The following is a 24,706-nucleotide window of genomic DNA, read 5'->3' as shown; positions in this document are numbered from 1 at the left end:
CTAGAAGGTATGATATGATCTCAATAGATTGTAAAAGTGAAACAGACAGGATAAAAGAGTAGAATAAACAAACAGTATACATTCTTGATAGATTAAGTAGTTTGAGTAGATGAATATGATAGCATTTATTCCATCAATCCATTTGAAATTCTAATAAATTGTCATTGGAAATTGAACATGATTTTTCAAAAATGGTTGATTATTTGTCCAAACTATCGAATTCTCTTCCATGATAATCAAATAGTGCGATTTATTCTGTTAAGTTTATCGGGAAGACTACTAAGGATTCCTTCTTTCAACATATTTTTCCTTTCAGTATTGCAGTTCTTAATAATTGTTCAATAATGTTGTTCTAGAATGGCGTTCATTCAGAAAAGAAACGCCGTGCACAATCCATTGAGAGCTACTGCTAACCGTTGAGTAGAAAATATGTCAATATTATTGTTGAAGACTCAATAATGATGATTGCGGGCGGGAGATTTAGGTGAGTCTGTTGGGACTGAGTACTTTTGGAACTGGGTACACTTTACGTGGTGGAAAAGAGCTGAAGATGTTTGATTGCGAGGGTGGGGAGTGGCGGTCCACTCGAGAATGTCTCTGTAAAGCTTTATCGACTGACATAAACAAAAGGGTGTCTGCATTGAGTAGTTGGGACGCACTTTGGCAGTACACCACACTGCAACACTAATTAGTTTGCCGGCAGTCGAGTGCCGGTGCTGTCACCACGATGAAGGGCGCGAGGGAGGGGGTTACGAATGTATAATGCAGGGAGGCACTCGTCGGAAAGGCACTCACTCACTCACTCACTCCGTGTGCTTTGCGGGTGTGCCTATCCACGGCCTGCTAACTGCCTACCAAACAACGCAACAGATCATCGTTGTGTTGTTTGCAGTTAGCCACTGTCCAACTGTCCTGCCTGTCATATTCATTCGCTGCTCGCCGCAAAAACTCTCTGTCAAAACAGTTACTATTCGATTCACCCCCGCAACCATCACCAGCCATCAACTCATGTGTCGATTGAGCAGTGCTCTCAAGTATGCCAACAATAAAATTGGTGCTCCCATGTTATTCTAACAGTTATTCTCATTTATTATGCTGAATAGTTTTTTAGCGGCACAACACTCACGCCTAAATATTATAGGTATCTAATATTTATGCCATTTTCTATTTTGAGTAAAAAAATATGGTAGTTTGTTTTATCTGGAAAGTGAAATAGTAAATGTAACTGTGCTGAATATTCATACTTTTACACTCTATACAGAGTGTCCCACCAAGGTTGTAACAGCCGTTGACCATGGATTTTATTGGGCATTTCTAACATAAAATGTTCAGTAAACTTTTTTCCTATCGACCTTAGTATTCGAGATATATCGATTCTTCGATAATTTCACAATATACCTACTTCCGGTCATTAAATACTCAATAACTCGAAAACCACTGGTCGAATTTCAATTTCAAGGGTATTGTTGGGACGAGAAAAACATTTCAAACAAGATAATTGTAATTTTATTTGTTGTAAGATATTTTGTAGTTTTTTATTAGGGCTTAAACTTGGAAAATAGCTATTCTACAAATTCAAAGTGAAATTTCAACCGTTTTTTCTCGGTTTTTCTCCAGTTATTTATAGTGGTTTCAATAATTTAAAAACTACTCAATTCAATAAACTTTCGAATGAGTATAAATTCGAGGAGGTAAGCTGCATGATAAAGAGTTCAAAACTGCTAATATCTGGAATGAACACCTCCAAAATGAGGAAATTTACAAACAGCATGCTTCAAGTGATGATCCTAAGGGTGGGATAACCTGATTATTGCATTATTTTCTGTAGCATAAAGCCTAGATCCTATATGAATCTAATACTTATCATACACTTCTACAAGATCCAAAAAAATTTATTCATAGAATGAATAAAAATTCAAAGTAGATGAATGACAGAATTAGAAAAAAACTGATGGCAATCATTCAGATGATAATCGAATTACATGTCATGCTCACTGCTTACAGGAATTCAAAATAGCCTTCATTTTTCTCTGTGCAACTTCTGCTGCCGTTCATCAAGCTTCGAGTTTCCCGTCTCACTTCGTTGGGTCGTCTCTTCATTACTTTAAACGTCAATCGAATTCTGAGAATCAGTTCCTCCTGGTCTCTACAGGTTCTCTGTAAACTTTATACTTTCCAGACCCCCCCAAAAGTAGATGTCCATTGGATTAAGATCAGGAGAGCGTGGTGGCTAACTTACGGGTCTACCTCGACCAATCCACCGCCCAGCATAATTGTTATCAAGCCACCCACGGACGTTTCTAGCATAATGAGGGAGGTAGCCATCCAACTGGAGCCACATATTCTGCCTCAAATTGAGAGACACGTCTTCCATCAATTCGTGGAGCTTTCAGAAATTCCATATAAACTTCACCATTTAATCTTGCAGGGAGAATGAAAGGTCCATGTATTGTAAGATTGTAACGTATTAAAATTCGATAAGCAAGCAAAATCGCTAATTGAAAGAATTTTATAGGTCTGGAGCAAAACAGCTATTCTATTATCGCCAAATGCGATAGCAACAAGTGAAAGATTAGATAATAACGGGTACCATGGCTAAAATTAGAACAGCCGAATAGAAAATATTTTTATTTGTTATTTATTATATTATATAGAGTATTGAAATTTGAGGTTAGGCTATAATACCTACTGATCGGCGACCAAATAATCGATCAAGCCGCATAATGTGAAATCTAGCCAGACACCTTGGCAAAAATTTGTTGTAAACAAATAGTATCCAACTAGAGGATTTGGAAAGCACATGGCTACTTGTTGTGGAGAGAAAAACAGCTTATAACATTTGAAAATATTTATTATCTGTAATGAGCATGAACAAATACACCGAAAAAAAAATTAGAATATTATGGAAGTAGGATAGTCATAGGCGAATGGATACATTTGTGAATTTGCATGAACAATCAAATCACAGTAATCGATGGGCGGCAATAGAGAGCCGATTAAATTTATCTATAAATATTTTATAAATGATAAGACTTTTATAAATTATCACTACAGTACTCAGTTTATTATCAGTAGTTGTCCGAGTAATTATAAAATATATACCTAGGATATAGGTAATAATTAGCAGATTGGCACGGACTATTTGAGCTTTTAATGGCGTAGTAGTGAATATTTGAATGTATGCAATTTGTAAGTCGGAATGGATTGTAAAAAATAGGGTAGGACTTTGCCCACTTGCCTGCCAGACGCCACCATGGAACGACACTAACTTTATAGAGCACAAGTCCCTTTGTTAAATTGTAGTTTGAAAGACTAAGATATAATTCATTAATTGATTTTTTATAAGACTTAGTGATGCCTGTATCAAAGCGTAAGTCATTAGATATTATTTTTCCCTTGGAGAAGACGACTTTGGCCACCAAAAATCCAGATGACGGGAATTTGGATCGCCACCAACATCTTGTAAATCCAGCACGTGTAATAATTATCGAATATATAAAGTTAGGGCGCCCTCAGTGCTTCGAATGAAACAATTAAAAAGCTAGCTCGTCGGAAAGATTATAATATTAAAAATTATCATAAAACTTGCGCAAGTCTTAAAAGGTACAAAAACTATTTTTATTGGATTAGAGTTGTATCAAATTTATGTATCCAAGAGCACAGATTAAAGGAATATTCAATTCATATAATTAATAAATGCTCACTCAATCATTAATTTTATCAGCAATTCTAAAATATAAATGTAGCTCTTGTTCATTGGGTAATTCTTTATCTATTTCCACCAGAGGCCGAACCTTAAGCCCTGAGAGATATATTGAGAAATATACTGAGATCTATACATATCATTATATTTGAGATTTATGATTTATCAATTGACTATTTTTATGATTTTTGGAAAGGAGATATATGGGAGATTTTTAAATCAACAAGCAGCAGCAAGTTGATATCTGAGCTGCATAGAATAAATGCATAAGATTAATGAATTGAAAGCACATGGTAACGTTTCGTGCTAAAGAACTAGTGAGCTAATCTGTGATATTTTTTTTTATATATATTTGTTCTTATTTTTATTATTTTTGCTTGTTGCTCTATATATTTCTACATTTATTTGTTCGTTGATATTTTCTTGTACAATATATGTATCAAATGTTTATGGTGTATCCTTTATTTGATTCTCCACTCCCATGCATAACCAATCTCATATTTATTTATCAAGTTATCAGTATTGAAATTTTCAGAGAATTACCATCCAACTTCATTCTTCACCAAATAAGTTGGTTTAGTCAGCGATATTCAGCATTGATAATCAAATCTTTGGAAATAATACGTTCCAGAGATTTATATAAATTGTACAAGAGCAGTGAATTGCGGGAGCTCCTGAGCGAGCCTATAAGAATTTTGTCTAAGTTGTATTCTAAGAACCACAACCAGTCATATAATTTTCTACTCATGCTTTACCGACTGCAGCCAAGCCAGGCAAACCGTTATTCACAAAATAACGTTACAGTATTTGGAAACGTTATTGTGGAAATTTACAGCACCAGTTCTTGTGAACGTACTTTTATCTGTGATCTGTCCATAAAATGTTTGAAATACAATCTTGTGCTAATATTCAACAGCAAAACTGCATTCTTGAGACAGTATCAGGTTCATTCAACTCTTGAAGTGGGGTATCATGAAATGGTCGAAATTTATTGTTCTTCAATATTCTTTGAAATATCATTCTTGAAACATCCAACATCCCAGCTGCCCACCGGATGCTTGATCCAGTATTCTGCTCGAAATACTTCAGAATAAGATTCTCTAAAGCTTCAGAAATTGAGACCGGCCTCTTGTACCTTTAAACTGATCCTAGACCCTTACCATCTTGACATCTGTCAATCTTGAAAACGTGCTATGAGATGCGTGTTTTTGGTCAGGAAAACGTCTCCTGCATACTTTCTCTGCCTCTCTTGAATTGCATTCACACTCTCCATACACCAATAACATGTTCAAGTACTCAATCAAGGTGAATTTCATGATAATGAACACGAACACTTCTCTACTAGCCAAAGTTGATACATATCATGCCAATTAACTGGAAAGCACACTGAAAATTATACTGAAAATAGGCTGAAACATACACTTCTTGTTATTTTATTCAGGATTTATGGTACAGGAAATAATGAAAGTTATTGAAAAAGTCATAATCATTGTAGAATATTAAAAAGTTGATTGAAACTTGTGAATATTGTCAGAAAGAAATCAGGTGATTTCACCCTAGCATCACCACTTGATGCATGCTGTTTGTGAATTTCCTCATTTTGAAGGTGTTCATTCCAGATATTAGCAGTTTTGAACACTTTATCATGGAACTCACCATTTCGAATTAATACACATTCGAAAGCTTATGAAATGGAGAAGTTTTTGAATCATTAAAACCACTATAATTACCTGGAAAAAAACCAAGAAAAACGATTTGAAATTTCACTTTGAATTTGCAGAATAACATTTTTTCAAGTTTGAGCTCCAATAAAAAACTGCAAGATATCTCACAACAAATAAAATTGCATTAATCTTGTTCGAAATGTTTTTCTCTTCCCAACAATACCCTTGTAACTGAAATTCGACCAGTAGTTTTCGAGTTATTGAGTATTTAATGACCGGAATCTGAGTATAATGTGAAAATATCGAAAAATCTATATATCCAGAAATACTAAGGTTGATAGGAAAAAAGTTTAATGTACATTTTTCGACAGAAATGTCAAGTAAAATATATGGTCAACGGTTGTTACAACCTTGGTGGGACAACCTGTATAATGAAATGAAACTTGAATTTTAAAACACTTGGTGAAAATGCACTTATTGAATGTAATAGTATTGATGGAAAAGGTTCATTGAATTGATATAAGAAAAAAAGTTGGAATAGTTTCATCAATATATTGAGTGTTTTAGAAAACCTCAATTTATTTGGTCATATTTCATTAGACTAGTAGTTCTGTGAACAGTAGACCTCACGCAGTATTCTCATCCACAAGTACCTAATAGAACTATAGACTTTATGGAAATACAGCAATAGACTGGCTTCTCCACACATTCTGTCTAATCACTTGTCAGCTGATTTATGATGAATTATTCTATAGTCTGATTTTCACTTTCCTTGCCCTATTTCCATAGGTAAAAAAAGTATTGCTTTCCAAAAAAAAAATTAAAATACCCTAATTTCAAGTTTTCTATACGTTTGACTTGAAATTTAAAACTTAAGGTCCTTATACCATGAGGATCTGGCAATAAGAAATTCAATAAAATTCAATTCAAGATGGCGGAAAGAATGGCGTATAATTACTAAGAAGCCATGTTTTTTACGTTTTTCTCGAAAACGGCACTAACGATTTCGAATTAATACACATTCGAAAGCTTAAGAAATGGAGAAGTTTTTGAATCATTAAAACCACTATAATTACCTGGAAAAAAACCAAGAAAAACGATTTGAAATTTCACTTTGAATTTGCAGAATAACATTTTTTCAAGTTTGAGCTCTAATAAAAAACTGCAAGATATCTCACAACAATAAAATTGCATTAATCTTGTTCGAAATGTTTTTCTCTTCCCAACAATACCCTTGTAACTGAAATTCGACCAGTAGTTTTCGAGTTATTGAGTATTTAATGACCGGAATCTGAGTATAATGTGAAAATATCGAAAAATCTATATATCCAGAAATACTAAGGTTGATAGGAAAAAAGTTTAATGTACATTTTTCGACAGAAATGTCAAGTAAAATATATGGTCAACGGTTGTTACAACCTTGGTGGGACAACCTGTATAATGAAATGAAACTTGAATTTTAAAACACTTGGTGAAAATGCACTTATTGAATGTAATAGTATTGATGGAAAAGGTTCATTGAATTGATATAAGAAAAAAAGTTGGAATAGTTTCATCAATATATTGAGTGTTTTAGAAAACCTCAATTTATTTGGTCATATTTCATTAGACTAGTAGTTCTGTGAACAGTAGACCTCACGCAGTATTCTCATCCACAAGTACCTAATAGAAACTATAGACTTTATGGAAATACAGCAATAGACTGGCTTCTTGTACCTTTAAACTGATCCTAGACCCTTACCATCTTGACATCTGTCAATCTTGAAAACGTGCTATGAGATGCGTGTTTTTGGTCAGGAAAACGTCTCCTGCATACTTTCTCTGCCTCTCTTGAATTGCATTCACACTCTCCATACACCAATAACATGTTCAAGTACTCAATCAAGGTGAATTTCATGATAATGAACACGAACACTTCTCTACTAGCCAAAGTTGATACATATCATGCCAATTAACTGGAAAGCACACTGAAAATTATACTGAAAATAGGCTGAAACATACACTTCTTGTTATTTTATTCAGGATTTATGGTACAGGAAATAATGAAAGTTATTGAAAAAGTCATAATCATTGTAGAATATTAAAAAGTTGATTGAAACTTGTGAATATTGTCAGAAAGAAATCAGGTGATTTCACCCTAGCATCACCACTTGATGCATGCTGTTTGTGAATTTCCTCATTTGAAGGTGTTCATTCCAGATATTAGCAGTTTTGAACACTTTATCATGGAACTCACCATTTCGAATTAATACACATTCGAAAGCTTAAGAAATGGAGAAGTTTTTGAATCATTAAAACCACTATAATTACCTGGAAAAAAACCAAGAAAAACGATTTGAAATTTCACTTTGAATTTGCAGAATAACATTTTTTCAAGTTTGAGCTCTAATAAAAAACTGCAAGATATCTCACAACAAATAAAATTGCATTAATCTTGTTCGAAATGTTTTTCTCTTCCCAACAATACCCTTGTAACTGAAATTCGACCAGTAGTTTTCGAGTTATTGAGTATTTAATGACCGGAATCTGAGTATAATGTGAAAATATCGAAAAATCTATATATCCAGAAATACTAAGGTTGATAGGAAAAAAGTTTAATGTACATTTTTCGACAGAAATGTCAAGTAAAATATATGGTCAACGGTTGTTACAACCTTGGTGGACAACCTGTATAATGAAATGAAACTTGAATTTAAAACACTTGGTGAAAATGCACTTATTGAATGTAATAGTATTGATGGAAAAGGTTCATTGAATTGATATAAGAAAAAAAGTTGGAATAGTTTCATCAATATATTGAGTGTTTTAGAAAACCTCAATTTATTTGGTCATATTTCATTAGACTAGTAGTTCTGTGAACAGTAGACCTCACGCAGTATTCTCATCCACAAGTACCTAATAGAAACTATAGACTTTATGGAAATACAGCAATAGACTGGCTTCTCCACACATTCTGTCTAATCACTTGTCAGCTGATTTATGATGAATTATTCTATAGTCTGATTTTCACTTTCCTTGCCCTATTTCCATAGGTAAAAAAAGTATTGCTTTCCAAAAAAAAATTAAAATACCCTAATTTCAAGTTTTCTATACGTTTGACTTGAAATTTAAAACTTAAGGTCCTTATACCATGAGGATCTGACAATAAGAAATTCAATAAAATTCAATTCAAGATGGCGGAAAGAATGGCGTATAATTACTAAGAAGCCATGTTTTTTACGTTTTTCTCGAAAACGGCACTAACGATTTTCTTCAATTAATACCATGGATAGCTATTTATAAGCCCTATCAACTGGCATGAGTCTCATTTCTGGGAAAATTCCAGGAGCTCCGTAATATTCTTGAGAAAAATGACTGATAATAAATAAAAAACCATGTTTTTTAAGGTTTTCTCGAAAACGGCTCTAACGATTTCCTTCAAATTCATACCCTGTATAGTTATTTACCAGCTCTACTGGAATGAGTCTTTTTCCTGGGAAACTAATGGGGGTCCACCACATCCTTGAGAAATGGACTTTGTAACCTCCTTCTCGTGCATGAGGTAGGTGGGTAGAGCAGTTCATAAAAAGAACACAGTCATAGTCAAGATATTTCATCTGTAGAACAGCTGTAAGATATTTCATCTGTAGAACAGCTATTTTGACGACTTTTAAAAAATTCATCGAATTTCACAATTTACACGAAGGAAAAATCACTCTGAAAACAATTATATATACACATATACAGTAGTCTTATCGTAGTTGCAAATATGTTGCCGCCAATCGTCATTATGTCATTCCTCTAAATTATTCAAACATTCAAACATTTAAACATTTAAACATTAAACATTTAAACATTTAAACATTCAACATTTAAACATTTAAACATTAAACATTTAAACATTTAAACATTTAAACATTCAAACATTTAAACATTAACATTTAAACATTAAACATTAAACATTTAAACATTTAAACATTTAAACATTTAAACATTTAAACATTTAAACATTCAAACATTTAAACATTTAAACATTTAAACATTTAAACATTTAAACATTTAAACATTTAAACATTAAACATTTAAACATTTAAACATTAAACATTTAAACATTTAACATTTAAACATTCAACATTTAAACATTTAAACATTTAAACATTTAAACATTTAAACATTTAAACATTAAACATTTAAACATTAAACATTTAAACATTTAAACATTTAAAACATTTAACATTTAAACATTTAAACATTTAAACATTTAAACATTTAAACATTTAAACATTTAAAACATTTAACATTTAAACATTAACATTTAAACATTTAAACATTTAAACATTTAAACATTTAAACATTTAACATTTAAACATTTAAACATTTAAACATTTAAACATTTAAACATTTAAACATTTAAACATTTAAACATTTAAACATTTAAACATTTAAACATTTAAACATTTAAAACATTTAACATTTAAACATTTAAACATTTAAACATTTAAACATTTAAACATTTAAACATTCAAACATTCAAACATTTAAAAAAGCAACACGCTTATGTAGGCATCATCCACAATAGAATAAATACTTGTATCATCTTTCATTGTGAACAACCACAATTTTTCAAATTATTCATTGAATAATCTATTTTTTTCCCTCCAATTGGATCTGTATTGATGGGACGTTTAAAAATTCGATGTTTACGAGATTGGAAGCGATATATTAGATTACAAAAACATGGAATTTGATAACAATAGTAGTTTTAAAAACCATCCGACTGGTTAACTTTTGAATTATTGTTATGAATACGAAACATTGATGATTATCCTCTCATTCATCATATTTAATGAATAGCATTGCTTTTAATATTTCACATTTTCACATATAAATGAATAATATATTCTTTATATTAAGAAGTATATTAACGAGTATACAGTATACTCGTATAACTATTTTTTCTAGGAAAGTAATAATTTGTAGTCTCTTTTTGCAGATGAATGTTGGTACACCAATTGCAGCTGATGGCCTTATTTATGCGATTGTGATAAATAAGGATTATTGTAAATCGAACGGTAGACACCCTGTCATTGTATCGCAGCTTGAAAATTCCAGTGGAACAATCGTCCAAACCATGGCTGAGTTCATTCCACGAACTTTCTAAAAAAATTCAAATCTAGGAGCAAGATAATATCAAGATTTATCAGAATGAGGAATTTGAGAAATTATGTTGTTTAAAATAATATTATAATACAGTATGATTATTATTTCACATTTAAAGCGTGTTTAAATTAATTTCTCACGTATTTGTCCTGTATAGTTCTCCATTATAATAAAAAATAGGTTCACACACCACGGTAGCGAGAATAGAAAAATGATGGATTGGAGATTCCATTAAACACGTATTTCACTTATGTTGGAATGTAGAATTATCTGCAGCTTCCCGTGAACAGTATGATTATTTATGAAATTGAGAATAGAGTTCAGATTATTCAGCTCCTAACGCTTTTCTGTGTATAATTCTGGGCAAATGTACGCAGAAGTTTGGTGGTAAGCTTATTGATCCTCTTATTAGGAGTTATTGTTGCCAGTGTGTCCGTTCAAATTCGTGGTTGAGGTTTTTGCTTCTGCATGTGGTAAAAGCGGTTCAGCCTAATCCTGTCCTAATGCATAGCTTGTTGCCTCCAGCAAATTATTCTCTCTCATTTCTGAAATAAATGTGGACTCATCCGTTTTTTTGTCAACTTGCTGGATGATTTAGCAGAGCGATATTTCACCCGGAAGGCAACACAATATAATACAACCATATCTTTTATTTTTTCAACAAACGTCTGTGGGGAAACAATTATAAACATGATTCAGCAAATACCACTGATATATGATATTACATGATATATTCTAGACAAAATAACTGGCGTGGAAGATCGCTAAATCAGCATTGTTCTACCTTTTAGAGTTTTTGTATACTGGTTGACTAATACAACGATGAATTTTGTTACAGCACCTTTTTCAGTATGCATTTGAGAATGAACTTCACGGAAAAAAAATAAGGCTTTTTGAATTTCCAACCTCAACTTGATGAACCTTGATGAACTTTTTATCAACCAGTGGATTCAAGTTGATTCTTCTATAGTTTTACACCAGTTAGATTCCAGACTTTAAAGTGACTCAACATGAACTCAATCAAACTTATAGATTTAATGCTCTTCATTCCTAGTTCTTTCGCCACTCATATGGAGAAAAACGGGGTACAATAGTTCTGAATAGTAGCCCAGTCAATAAAGGGTTTTTCGATCCGAAAATTAGATAAAAGCTGAATCTCTTACCATCGATAGAACCCTCCCAGGGGATCATTCTCCCAAAAGTCCCAAGAAATCCACTTGGTGATCTTTGGAATTCCCCCCCCCCCCCGACCAACTAAGTTGAAAAATGCAGGTAATTGAGGGAAATCAATTACCTCGATAACCATTAATCGGGAAGAGTTCTGTTAAATGTAATTTGATTTCTCACATTATGGACTACAATATAAGTTATATTCATTTCTTCAATAAAACGGACAGTTTTCTTGATAAAATAATAAATAATATGTAAAAATTTAGGGGGTTTGCGATTTGATTCTTTTGTTTTCTTCGATTAACTTCGAAGAAAGTAATCTTGAAAAAAATGAGTGGAATAATTAATGTAGCCACTTTCATCGCAAATCCATTGATGTATATTTTTATTTATTTGCGATTCGATTTGACGCCGTGGAAGGGGAAACAGCAGACGCAGTACGGCGCCGCTGACTCTCTTCGCCATAGTAAACAGCAAACAGGAAATCAATTATCTCTGTACCATTAATAAAAAAAATCTATCATAATATGTCATTCGATTTACATTATGTCATTATGGACTACAATATTAGTAATATTCGTTTTCTCGATAAAACAAACAGTTTCCTTGATAAAATAAAATATATGTAAAAATCTAGGGGTTTTTCGATTTGATTTTTTTGTTTTCTCCGATTAACTTCGAAGCAAGTAATTTTAAAGAGAAGTTAGACAAAAAATTAATGTGGCTACATTCACTGCGAATCCATTAATGTATATTGTTAAGTATTTTCGATTCGATTTGACGCTGTGAAAGGGGAAACAACTGACGCTGCTGACTCCTTTCACCATAGTAAACAGAATAGTACTGCTTTCTACATTGCATCTCATTTACACTATGGGGCTCAAAACAATTAATTTTGTCTATTGTTTTGACACGCGCTGAATCTAGATTTTCACTTTTCATACTCTAAAAAAATTATTATTTTCTTAATTTTACCACGCTGATGATAAAAATCAGGATCTGCTCACAGAGCTTGTTATATTAATTTGAAGTGTGCCTTCTCAATACGAGTAAGAGGTATCAAATAATAAAGATTCAACATTTCTTTTCATAGAATTTTGTGTTTTTCCTTGTTTGATTACTCTTTATAATTTGAACACTTGATATTGAAATGAATATCATCAGATCATGTGAACAAAGAAAATAAAAGATTAGGCCTACCTGTGATAACGCTGTACTCCTGATAAGTTGAAAATTTTGAAGCCTCAAGTAGATTATTTGCTGCTCATTCGGTTCAAATATTAACAAATGTCAACAAATATTATCACATACAGTGAGAACAAATTATTCTGGAGCTTTCTATTCTCACTGAACATGAAGAGGCAATACCAAGCCAGAATTGCAGTTCCGTTCACAATCATTATTATCAGAGTATTCAAATTGATGCTATGTAAATTCAACAATGGATCATCCCCATTTCACAATTTCCCTATTTATCCTTATTGTGATTTAGAATGAAGTAGTTTATGTCCATAATCACAAAAATGAATGTACAGTACCTATAATAGATATTACAAATAACAAAATTTTTAGTAATAATGCCACTTTTTATAGGTAAGAATTAAATGCTCTCAAAATGACTTTTTCTATATCACAGGTGGGAACTCCAATGATCATCATAATATTAATTTGATGAAAATTGTTTGTATTGTAATATAAACTACATCCATAAGGTAATCAACTTATTTTGGATTATCATGTTTTTGAATGGAAGCGAGACACTGTGATAAGAGATTAGTCAAACTGAAATACGAACATTATATACAATGCATAATTCTGATCAACTCAGATTAAAAATGATAGTATCAATCCGAATTGAATTGAGCATCTGAATTCCAAAGTGACTTTCCACTGTGCAAATTGCACTGTGATTTCCTTTGACTTCCAATTGGATTAAATTGCTTAACTCTTCAATGTTAAAATTATTGTAAAAAACCATTGGAATGTGGACGTCATCCAAATAGCATTAAAATTTGAATTTTCAGATCATGAAATTTCTAACAAACAAATTCTTGAGAGGATAGTGATGAACTGCAAACAGTGCATGTAACATTGATACAAAGCGATACAATGAAAAACAACATCGATTAATTCAATACTGGACTTATCAAATTCATATTACGGTACCTTTAAAGCTTGTAAAAGATGTGAAACCAACATTCTCAATTTTCTCCACTGGAGCAAAACATCGATAGAAAATAAATAAGTAATTTGTATCTTTGTTTTAATTGTATCTGAAGCCTGATAATTGGGAATCTAAAATCAAACTTTGAATAGATGGGGCAGAGCTCCTGAAATTTTTACAGATAATATGGAACTTGTGACAGTTGATTTAGCTTATCAATGACTATTTAAGGTATAAATTTGATCAAAATCGTTGGAGCCGTATTAGAGAAAATCGTGAAAAAACCTGTATTTGACAACAATTTTGCCATTTTAACGGACATCTTGAATAGCATTTCATCGAATTTGCTCGTGTCAGATCCTTTATATTACAAGGACCTTATATTGTAAGGACCTCAAGTTCCAAATTTCAAGTTATCCGTTAATTGGACACACACACACATATATATACACACACACACACACACACACACCACACACACACACACACACACACACACACACCACACACAACACACACACACACACCACACACACACACACACCACACACACACACCACACACACACACACAAACACACAAACACACACGTCCTATGGTAATAGGGCAAGGAAAGTAAAAATGACCTACTTGTGATTTCAGCCTGTTGAAGCAAATAATTCAGAACTCATGGGAATGGGAACGAATGTGATTGGAATTCGACAAAAAGCAGTGTGAACGAGTGTTGTGTTATCCACGTGATGCATTGATGCAGTGGCGGAAACGTCAACAAGGAGACTAGTCGAAATTCATCAAACAAATGACGGACTGGAGAATGACCATGCAGGCAGTTGAAATGAGCGAGTGCAGGTCCCTGTGAAACACAATCAAATAATGCATGAAGACTTTTATTGGTGAGGGAGCCACTACAATACTATTGAAAGTGCTCTAATAAATCAGAACGTGTTGGAACAGGGTCTGCGTTGTAGAGTTGACTTGTAAGAGCCGCCCTCGTCGAAATACATTGAGTCTGAGGCGGTGGCGATAGATAGCCTAGACCCAGTTGAGCGGAAGATTCGTGGTGCGCGGGGGACTCTAACACGCTTTGCGTATCACCTCCATTACATTAATTAGCTTTGCCGAAGTTCGTGTTAAAACTCTCTCTTCGGTGACAAAACATGTTAAATTAGTTTTGTCGAAAGCTATGTTTCCGAGTCGTGGGATGCTACTGCTGTAATTTCTGTTGAAGTTTCATTAATAACTTTGCATGAATTTCACTCGGTTGAAACGACACCTGTCACCGATATTGAAGAATAAGGTGAGAAGCAATAGAACATAATGCGTTTATCAACAAACGACAACATTTGTTCAACCGTTGAGGATTTGTGACGGTGTTTTTTGAACGGATAGTGCATAAAGTGGGAGTTACGTTTCTAGAATGCTAAACTTAATATTTATTAGCTTATATAAGCTTCTATCAAGCTTACTATGTGATGAAGCTCTAGCTCCTAGCTCTATGCAAAAGATCCAATTGGAAAAAGGAATTCTATTTAATGCTATGAACTTGTGAAAATATTCTTCAATCCCAATACAAATATTAACTTTAAACCTATATTTAAATCATCCCTTAGGAATAGTGATGGATTGAAAAATTCAACGAATTGATGTGATATTCTCCAAACAGGTAACCAATAAAGTTATCCCAAACTAGTCATTAAATCTCCTATTTTTTATGATCCAATTTCTGATCAAATTTTCGAATGACACACTCTTCTTTAGAAGGAAGGTCGACAATTGAGTGAGCATAAAAGAAGTGTCACGCTAAGTTATTATGAGGCTAGATACAAAAGTAGGCTAATAGAATTCAATCATGTGATCATGATCACCAGTTCTACTGAAGATCAATGTCGCATCCCATCATAAAACTCATGAAGTATATGAGAACAGTGCACGCGGCATATTCATAATTTTTTGAATAAATTGTAGTTCGATTTCTCACTTTTATTTATATGAACAAGCTACCGATTGGATTGCGCAACCATCTTCTAAAACTCCGTTCAACGTATGGTATACCATCAATTGTTAAAGAAATTCAATTGTTGAGTCAACGATTTGTTTCTCACTCTTCCTCTCAATACAAATTGCCTCTTTCTTAAATATCAATTGGAATGAATTTTTTTTGCATTTGATACGAAATACAATTACCAAAATGTTCAATTAAAGTAAACTCATATAAATACTGATACTTAAATTGTTCTTGAATGTAATCTATTTTCGTCCATTATAGTCCGATAGCCTTATGAATTCATATCGAGTGGAGTAGAACATTATTTGCTATTCCACACTCCTTAAAAAATATTATAACGATCGATATAATCATGATATAACTCACGTGATAACAGTATTATCTAACGTTATTATTTTGATAATACATATTTATTATTATATTGAATAGTCCACGTTGTTCAATGAAAAGAATATTCACAATTGATATCACTTTTCCATCAATACAGTTAAAATCATTTGCAGAATACAGCACATTCATGGATGGATGGAGAAATACAGAGGAGAAGAATTGGAATGAGTTGAACAGTGATAAGAGAAAGTGACCACGTAGCTAGGCTTAATAGTGTATGATACATATAGGATTCAGTTTTGAGCGAGAGATATACATTTTGTGACGAAATATCCAGTGGATACAGGGGAATTGGCATGGAAGTTCAATTCACGGGATGCACTACGCTTATGGGACCCAGGCCTAACTGTAATCCTCCTGGCTGACAATATACGGTGGCCGTAAGAGTCTAGCACAAAAACCCTTTTTCCAATCCGACTGGATCAGCGCTCTGATTTGAAAATCCATCTTTAATCCATCTTTATTAGAGACGCAGCATCCGAAAAATCTCACTCCAGTCCATCTATATGGTGCTATGGGATAATCACATGTCAATCACGAAACAAATTATTGTCTGAGACGCTGCGATGTGATTCTCATGAGGAAATATTCCAGACTTTTGTAGTTATATTCCTATATGACTATTGGAAAAATGCTATATATATCGAAAATACATGAATAAATAATTTTGAATTACTAAACTGATTGACTTGAAATTTTGCATGAATATTATGAGTTTACCGACAATGGTTATATTCATATTTTAATTTTGATCAAACAATCCAAATTTATTCATTTTGCGATTCAAAGCGTATGTAACGATAAAACTTCAATCAAACATACTGATGATCTAGTGCATTTGTGGAGTCTTATTAATGATGAATTGCGAAATCCAGTCCCATTGGAATATTTTTTTGCAGAGAATTTTCAACTCCAATTAAGCTTATTCAGATAAGTGAAGTGTTATTGTAGCTTCTACTCACAAATTTACACTTTGAACAAAACATTTTCCATAGCAAATCTGTCAACGTCGTACAGACAGACAATAGACAGGCACACAGACCTTAACGGAAGCGAAACTTATAAATCAAATATGTTGTGTATTATCCAGCTGAAATCTTGTCTCGGCGCATAAAGTCTGTCAGTCTGTGTGATAACTCAACTTTAGTATCAGCTATTTTAAATGAATGGGAAAATTAAAAGAATAGCATGCAATTAGATCCAGCTGACTAAATGATAATTGTGCGTGGTGGAAGAGAGCGGACTGTTTCTCCTGTCTCAGATGGCAATCCTCCTTCTATTGTCCTTCCTGCGGTTGAATCTTTCGATAGTGACTCTTGTTTGGTTGTGGCTGGGCCTCCATCTCCAAGCATGGAAATACCAGTCATTACAAGACCTCGATCTTGTTTAGAGGCAACAAAAAACATAGAGATCCATGTTTAGATTATGTAGATATAGTGGATAATTTATTGATTGTAGATTCTCCTCAGATAACAAAATTGATAGTATAAACAAGTTATCAGTAGATATGGTATTGGAAGTGACAGCTGTGCAGTTATTGGAAACAAATATTATAGTCCTATCCCTGTACAGATCAAACACTGACAACAATAATTTAGGAATATTCTTGGAAAGACTAAGTGGGGTATTGGAAAATGCCTTCAAATACACTGACAGACTTATTTTATGTGCAGACTTCAATTATGATTTCATAAGTGATGATAATAATATTAAAGGGTTAAAAGAGCTTCTAGTTTCATTTGGTCTCAGGGTGGGTTTCAATAGTATAACTAGGCACAGTGCAGTAAATGGAGGGACATGTATTGATAACATTGTAACTACGATTCCTGAGAATTCATTTACATGTGAAATTGTGAAGTTCTTGTTTGTTGCTATTTTTTCCTAGCTCTCCTTTTTCAGCTATCATTTCCCTCACTTCTGTTGGGTAGCTATTTCCAACAGTTCTTCTTCTTAGTTGTGGAGTGTTCCACCAGGCTGCCTGTTGCACGTCAATGACAAATTTTCCCAGTTCTCCATCAAGCTGTTCCATGCTTCTCAATGGTACATCAAGGATTATTTTTTCTTCCAGCATCTGTTGAAATCTTTCCCAGTCTGTACGGGTATTAACAAGCCCTGGCCGTTCATTTGGTTTTTATATTATAGTTTCACTCAGCTGTAGAAGGATTGGAGAATGGTCAGAATCAAGGTCAAAACTTTCCTCAATACTCAAGTAGTTGAAACTGACATTTTTAATTAAGAAGAAATCTATTAGGTCTGGAATTTTTCGCATATCTGAGGGCCAGTACATTGGTTTTCCGGTAGAAATGGCCTCACAACTGTACGCCATAATAGCCTTATAGAGCTCTCTGCCTTTCGTGGTTGTTAAACGTAACCCCAAAAAATTGTTTGCATTAAAATCACCTCCAAGAATGAATTTTGTACCCAACATCTCAAATAAAGCTATAATATTCTCCTTTTCGTATGGAATGTCTGTGTGGGCAGTAGATAGCAGCCAAAACATTACTAACTTATAAGTTCTTGTTTGAACAGCTACACTAGTTAACTGCACTCTTCTGACTCATATTTAATTTCTTCATGATGTTGAATACTATCCTTGATGATAACAGCACTTCCACCTCGCGCCGAATAACAGGGATGTATAGCATGATAAGTCTTATATCCTTTGATTCTAATGTAAGATTGTTCAGTGAAATGAGTAAGTTCCTGAAACTAAACAAATATCTATCTTTTCTAAATTAAAACTGCTTCTAATTCTTGGTGCCGATTATGGAGTCCATTAGCATCCCATTCAACTATTCTAAGTGTATTCAGCATTACAATTCAGAAGAACAATTTTTATCTAACTTCTCAAAACGGCTTTGAAGATAGAAGATACTTTTTCTTGCTTGTCTAACTTATGTAAAATGAGCTCCAGCACCTGATTGTCTCCCTCCATATTATCGAACTGACAGCTATTCGAATTAGAGCCTTTGTTTCCTACAACAGTCTGTGCAAATGTTCTTCTACTCAGATTAGGCACACGAATTTCTACCTGCTTAGTATTTTTATCTCCAAGCTTTGTAGTTGGATTTTGACTGATTGTGCTCTTGGGGTTTGTCTTCCTTTTTTGAGCCGCATTCCTGATTTTCTGCAGTTCAATAGCTACAGTACACCCTCTGTAATTTGCAGGGTGAGCTTCTCCGCAATGGACACATTTTGGTAGGGCATCATTGGATTTTTGGCAGTTCCTACTTAGATACTTTGATCCACATTTCACGCATCTTGGTTCCATGTTACAGTAACGTTGGGTGTGACCGTAAGCCTGGCAACGCTTGCATTGGGCTATCAGCTTTGTCTTCCTTATATTTCAAATTTCCACCTTACATCCAAGAACTGTTTTCAATTCAAATATTTTTTGATAATATCTTCCTGGCAGCTAAAGGATACAGGACATGTCCAATGGTTCCTTAGTCTTCCATTTGAGTTTATTTACCACTTCCAGGACTTTATATCCTTGACTCTTCAAATCATCAAGTATGGTATCTGGACTACATGAATGATGTAGTTTCTTTACCATCACTCTAATGGGTCGAGACTGTATATTTTCGTATGAATGCCATTTATAGCCAGTATCAACCAATTTTTTCGTCACGTTTCTATAAGTATCTACATCTAGAACGTTGATTTTCAATGTTTCATCACTGACTAGCTTTATTCTGAACTTGTCATCTGGAGAGACACTGTTCAAAGTTTTCAAAAACATATTGCATTTTTTTATATCGTTCACAATGATAGGAGGCGGGGGCACTACTTAATTCTTCTTTTCCTTGGTGTGCTGGCTTTCAGTTGCTGCACTGCTTGTTGATAGCTGGGGGGGGGGGGCGAAAGCGAGGTATCCATCTTCCTTTTTTTTAATTTCATGATTTCACTCGAATCCATTCAGTCTCCTTCGCTAACTCTTCTCCATCCGTAGAGAAATGTAGCATCTTGTTTTCTCCCTTTTCGGCGGTTAGTTTATCAGTTTTCAAATTTCCTCCTACAGTAAATGACTGATGCTGGTTCTTACTCTCTCTATTTTTCTCAAGGAGAGATTCTTTTAATCAGTTGTTCTAGCTTCGTTTCAAGCTCTTCATTCTTGATTTGCATCATTACACATTTATTTCCAGCTTCCTTCCAACTATTATACAATATTTGTTCAGTCGCTGTACTTAAATTATTTGGGTCAATGACATTTTCCGGCGTTGACTTCTTAGTAGGGATACCTGCGTTTACACTACCGGTTTCCATTTTTTCTTCATTCTCTTGACTTCTTCTTCTTCGTTGCCTCTTCTTCAAACTCGGGAATCAAAAATTTCGACGGTCTGACGTACGACATTTATGTTGAATTTAAAATGTTTATTCATTATTCAGCAAAACGATTGTGTCGCGAACATAGACCGGCCGGCCTAACCGGGACGCTCGAACGCGCACTCGCGTATTGCAATTTCGCACTTTTCGACAATTTCGCGTAGGCCTAATTCCACTAACAGGCGCAGATACGGAACTATCGAAATATAACTATTTCTACTAGGTACCACTATACTACACTATTCTATTAACACTACAATGCTCTCGACATACTACCGCTTCGACGTCTAAACGATGACTGACTCTATTTTATTGAAAAGAATATTGTGAGTCGTTGAAGGTAGATTTTTCTGTGGGATTTTCTGTCCTTGTAAATTTTATTTATTGTTCAGTAGTTTGGTGATTGGGTTTGTGTACGGCCGCGTTCCGAGCGGCGCTCCCAATAGTGGTTTTCTAGAGGAATTTCAATTTCAATTTTAATTTTATTGATATCATACATTGTACAATAGTACAATATTGACACAAGTCAAATACATAGTCACATTGGTAGATTACATTGTAAAAATATTAGGATATTAAAATAACAAAAAATAATTCAATTCGCTGTCAAGATGACAAGAATCACATCATTTTAAAAATGTCTCAATTCAAAAATTCCATTATACTGTAAAAGATTTTTTGATCAGCCATCCTTCAACTTAATCTTTTACAAAACTTCAGAGTCAATCTCAGATATAACAGGTGGGAGAGAGTTCAAATTTTCCTGCTCATGTGATCAGGACTACCTTGGAAAAAAGACGTTCTATGAGCATCTAGTCTTAGAGCATTCCTAGACCTCGTGTTGTACCCGTGTATATCTGATCCTCTAGCCCAGGAAGCTCTATGTTTGAGTCCATGTAGAGCAGCCTCGAGTATGTATAGACAGGGAGGCGTCATGGAACAGTGGCCTGCAAAGGGTGATGGAGGTTTCCCCAGCATCATCCTCACCCACTCGCTTCTGAGCCTTGAACACTCTGACAAATCCAGTTGATGAGCCCCACAAGATCAAGCCGTAGGTAAGTAGCGGTTGAAAGTAACCATAATAAGCCTAGAATACTACTTTCTTGCTCAGACTCGTCGTTAATCTCGATATCGCAAATGCTGCCCTACTAAGTCGCTTCACGACCTCGTCCACATGGTAATTCCACCTCAATCCAGAGTCAACCTCGATTACTAGAAAACACCAAGCACCTGTAGATTTGATTGTTTTGAATCCAACTTGAAATTTAGTGAATAAGAGAATTCCGGGCGGTTGGACTTACTAATAGAAAAGTCCATAAAACAGGTTTTCCCGACATTGACTTTCAGTTTATTTGCCTTACACCAATTCTCAATGCTTTCTGTGACGCGCTCTCCCTGCCTCAGCAATTGCTGCAGATCATTCTCAACAATAAGAAAGTTCGCATCATCTGCAAATAAAACGCTACTGGCAAGAGGTACATTACTTGGTAAGTATATACAATGAGAACAATTTCGGACCGAGGACTGTACCCTGTGGTACTCCCCTTTTTATCTGGCAAATTTTCTGGATAATATCCTATTCTCTATTTTATTAAATAGAATATTGTGAGTCGAATTACCGACTGTTTGAAGGTAGATTTTCCAGGGGGATTTCCTGTCCTTGTGGATTTTTTTCATGATGCAGTTGTTCGGTAGTGGAGCGGGTGAACGGGTCGCGAATCTCCTCTCCTTACAGCGTTCCCGGTGCTAGTTTATTACTAGGGGAATTATTCTATTTTTGTGTGTTGAAATAGAATATTGTAGGACGAGTTCCGGACAACTCGAAGATAGATCTTCCTTGGGGATTTTCTCTCTTGTTAGTTATTTCTCCTAAATTCGTATCACTGGGGGTTGAACGAGTTATCCTTGGTTTTGAAAACCTGTAAGGATCTTAGTTTGTGCAACAAACAGTTAAGTGGGAAATTTAACTAGGCTCTTTTCGTTCAATCACAGTGAGTTCCACATCGTTCGCGGATTGTTGCAGATTATTTGTGAGTACTTAATTTAAGTCTCAACTCTGTCGCTTCACGATGTTTTTGATTATAATATGGCGATTGAGAACCAGTTCATTATTCTCCTTATCGGTATCCCGTCGATTCAGGTAATTGTATGTCAGGACTGGTAGTCCGTGTGTTTTTCCTTCTCTGTAGTAAGGTGGCCTCCAATTTAAAGAGTAATTTTCCTCAATTGAATTTTTATTCTTGTGGGGAAATCCCTCTCCTTTGGTGAATAGTTTTCTCGATTGATTTTTATCCTTTCTGACGTTATTTTTTAATGAATAACGATTTGCCTGGCTTGGCTGCAATCGGTAAAGCATGAGTGTAAAAATATACAAATCTGGTTGTGATTTTTTAGAACACAACTTCGATAAATCCTTATAGACTCGCTCAGGATCTCTTGCAATCCATTGCTCTGGACAATTATAGAAATCTTGGAAGTTATTATTTTCAGAGATTTAATTAACAATGCAATATTGCTGTGGAAAGCAGCTTATTCTATTACTGATAAAATCGGATGGTATTCTCTTAATATTCAATACTGATAATTAATAAATAGATATGAGATTTGTCCTGCGTGGTATTGAGGAATAAAATAAAGATACACCATAAAAAATTTGATACATATATTATACGAATGAATATTAAAGTCAGATAATATGGGAATATATAGAGCAACAAACACACACAATAAATACAAGAATAAAATTTATTCTTGTATTTATTCTTGTGATATTTTATTTTGATATATTTTATTATATCAAAATAAAATATCACAGACTGGTACACTACTTTCAGCTCTTTAGCACGAAACAACAATTACACATGTGTTTTTTTCAATTCATCGATAATATGCATTTATTTGTATGCAGCCTAGGTATCGACTTGGGTTGCTTGTTGATTTAGAAAATCTCACTTTATATCTTCTTTCCAAAAATCATAAAATAATAAATGATAATATAGATTATGAATATATCAATTTCTATAAGCTTCAGTATATCTCTCATAATATATATATATATAATATATATAATATATATATATAATATATATATATATATATATATATATATATATTGTAAAGCGTATTTTAACGGCTTCACATATGTAGAGGGATTTGCCAAATCATGTAGTGCTATATTTAAATGCCTCACGTTGGGCCGGCAAATCATGTGGTGCGTTTTTAACGGCTTCACATATGTAGGGCGAATCTTGTGCTGAATCAATGGGTAGAGGCTACAAATTTTGCAATGCGTGTGTGGACGCTGAGTGACACACCAGACTGATTGACTCACTACAAGATTCAATACAATTGTCGAATCGCGGGAGGCCTAAACACTCGCTCACCCTTGATTCTTCTAATGACAGATTGTATAGTGATGAAATTTTTATAAGCAGTGTAGTGATCGCTAAACACTGAAGACGGATACCTTAAAATTATACCTGTGAAGAATGAGCATATAAAATCATACAGGTCGAGCAAAAATCCCGATGTAGATAATACGGACTGCGTCTCTAATAAGTTCTGAAGGATTAAAATACGGTATTTGGACCAAACATCGTTCAGAATATACTTCGAGAACAGAGTCTTGTCGGGTTTTAAGCTCTATTGTAGGAATTTATATGATCTCTGGCTGCATCCGCTGTACAATTGATGTGTTCGCTCCTAAGTCGAGGTTGGTAACAGATAAAAGCTGATATATGAGCAGGTAAGGACAAAGAATAAAATCTCGATCTGACCCCACTCACTACATCCACTTAGACCTGTTCCAATATCCAGCTTAATTCAATTATTCCAATGATGTATTCGATCGGTTCTTGATGATATAGAACGTATCAGACACAATATTGACAGGCTTAAGAAATAATCGAACTCAGAAAACGAATTAACAAAACTGAAATATATTATAATAAAATATATGATCATACAGTGCAGATTCAGAATTTGATTTACAGGTTGATATAATTAGCATTAACAAAAGAGTTAAAATTTCTTATGCTTGCATGATACCATGCGTGATTCGACAGAATTTTACAATTGATAAAATTCAACAGTTTTGAAAAAATAGTGAAAAAATGAATTAAAATATTTTTAAAATGCTCGGGGTC

The 24,706-nt window shown here is 34.0% G+C and overlaps 1 protein-coding gene and 1 long non-coding RNA gene across 2 annotated transcripts in view; one reads left to right on the top strand and one right to left on the bottom strand.

Moving 5' to 3' along the window:
- LOC111053183 overlaps positions 1-24,706 on the bottom strand; it is a 341,346-nt gene that overhangs the window by 51,046 nt on the left and 265,594 nt on the right. The window lies entirely within an intron of this gene.
- LOC120353883 lies at positions 347-10,623 on the top strand. The gene is made up of 2 exons (XR_005572670.1): positions 347-484; positions 10,340-10,623. It is a non-coding gene; the product is annotated as an uncharacterized LOC120353883 (long non-coding RNA).

This window comes from Nilaparvata lugens, chromosome 1 (assembly GCF_014356525.2).
Source record: "Nilaparvata lugens isolate BPH chromosome 1, ASM1435652v1, whole genome shotgun sequence".
Taxonomy (NCBI): domain Eukaryota; kingdom Metazoa; phylum Arthropoda; class Insecta; order Hemiptera; family Delphacidae; genus Nilaparvata; species Nilaparvata lugens.
Note: the sequence above shows the minus strand (reverse complement) of the source record. Positions and strands in the feature narration are given on the sequence as shown.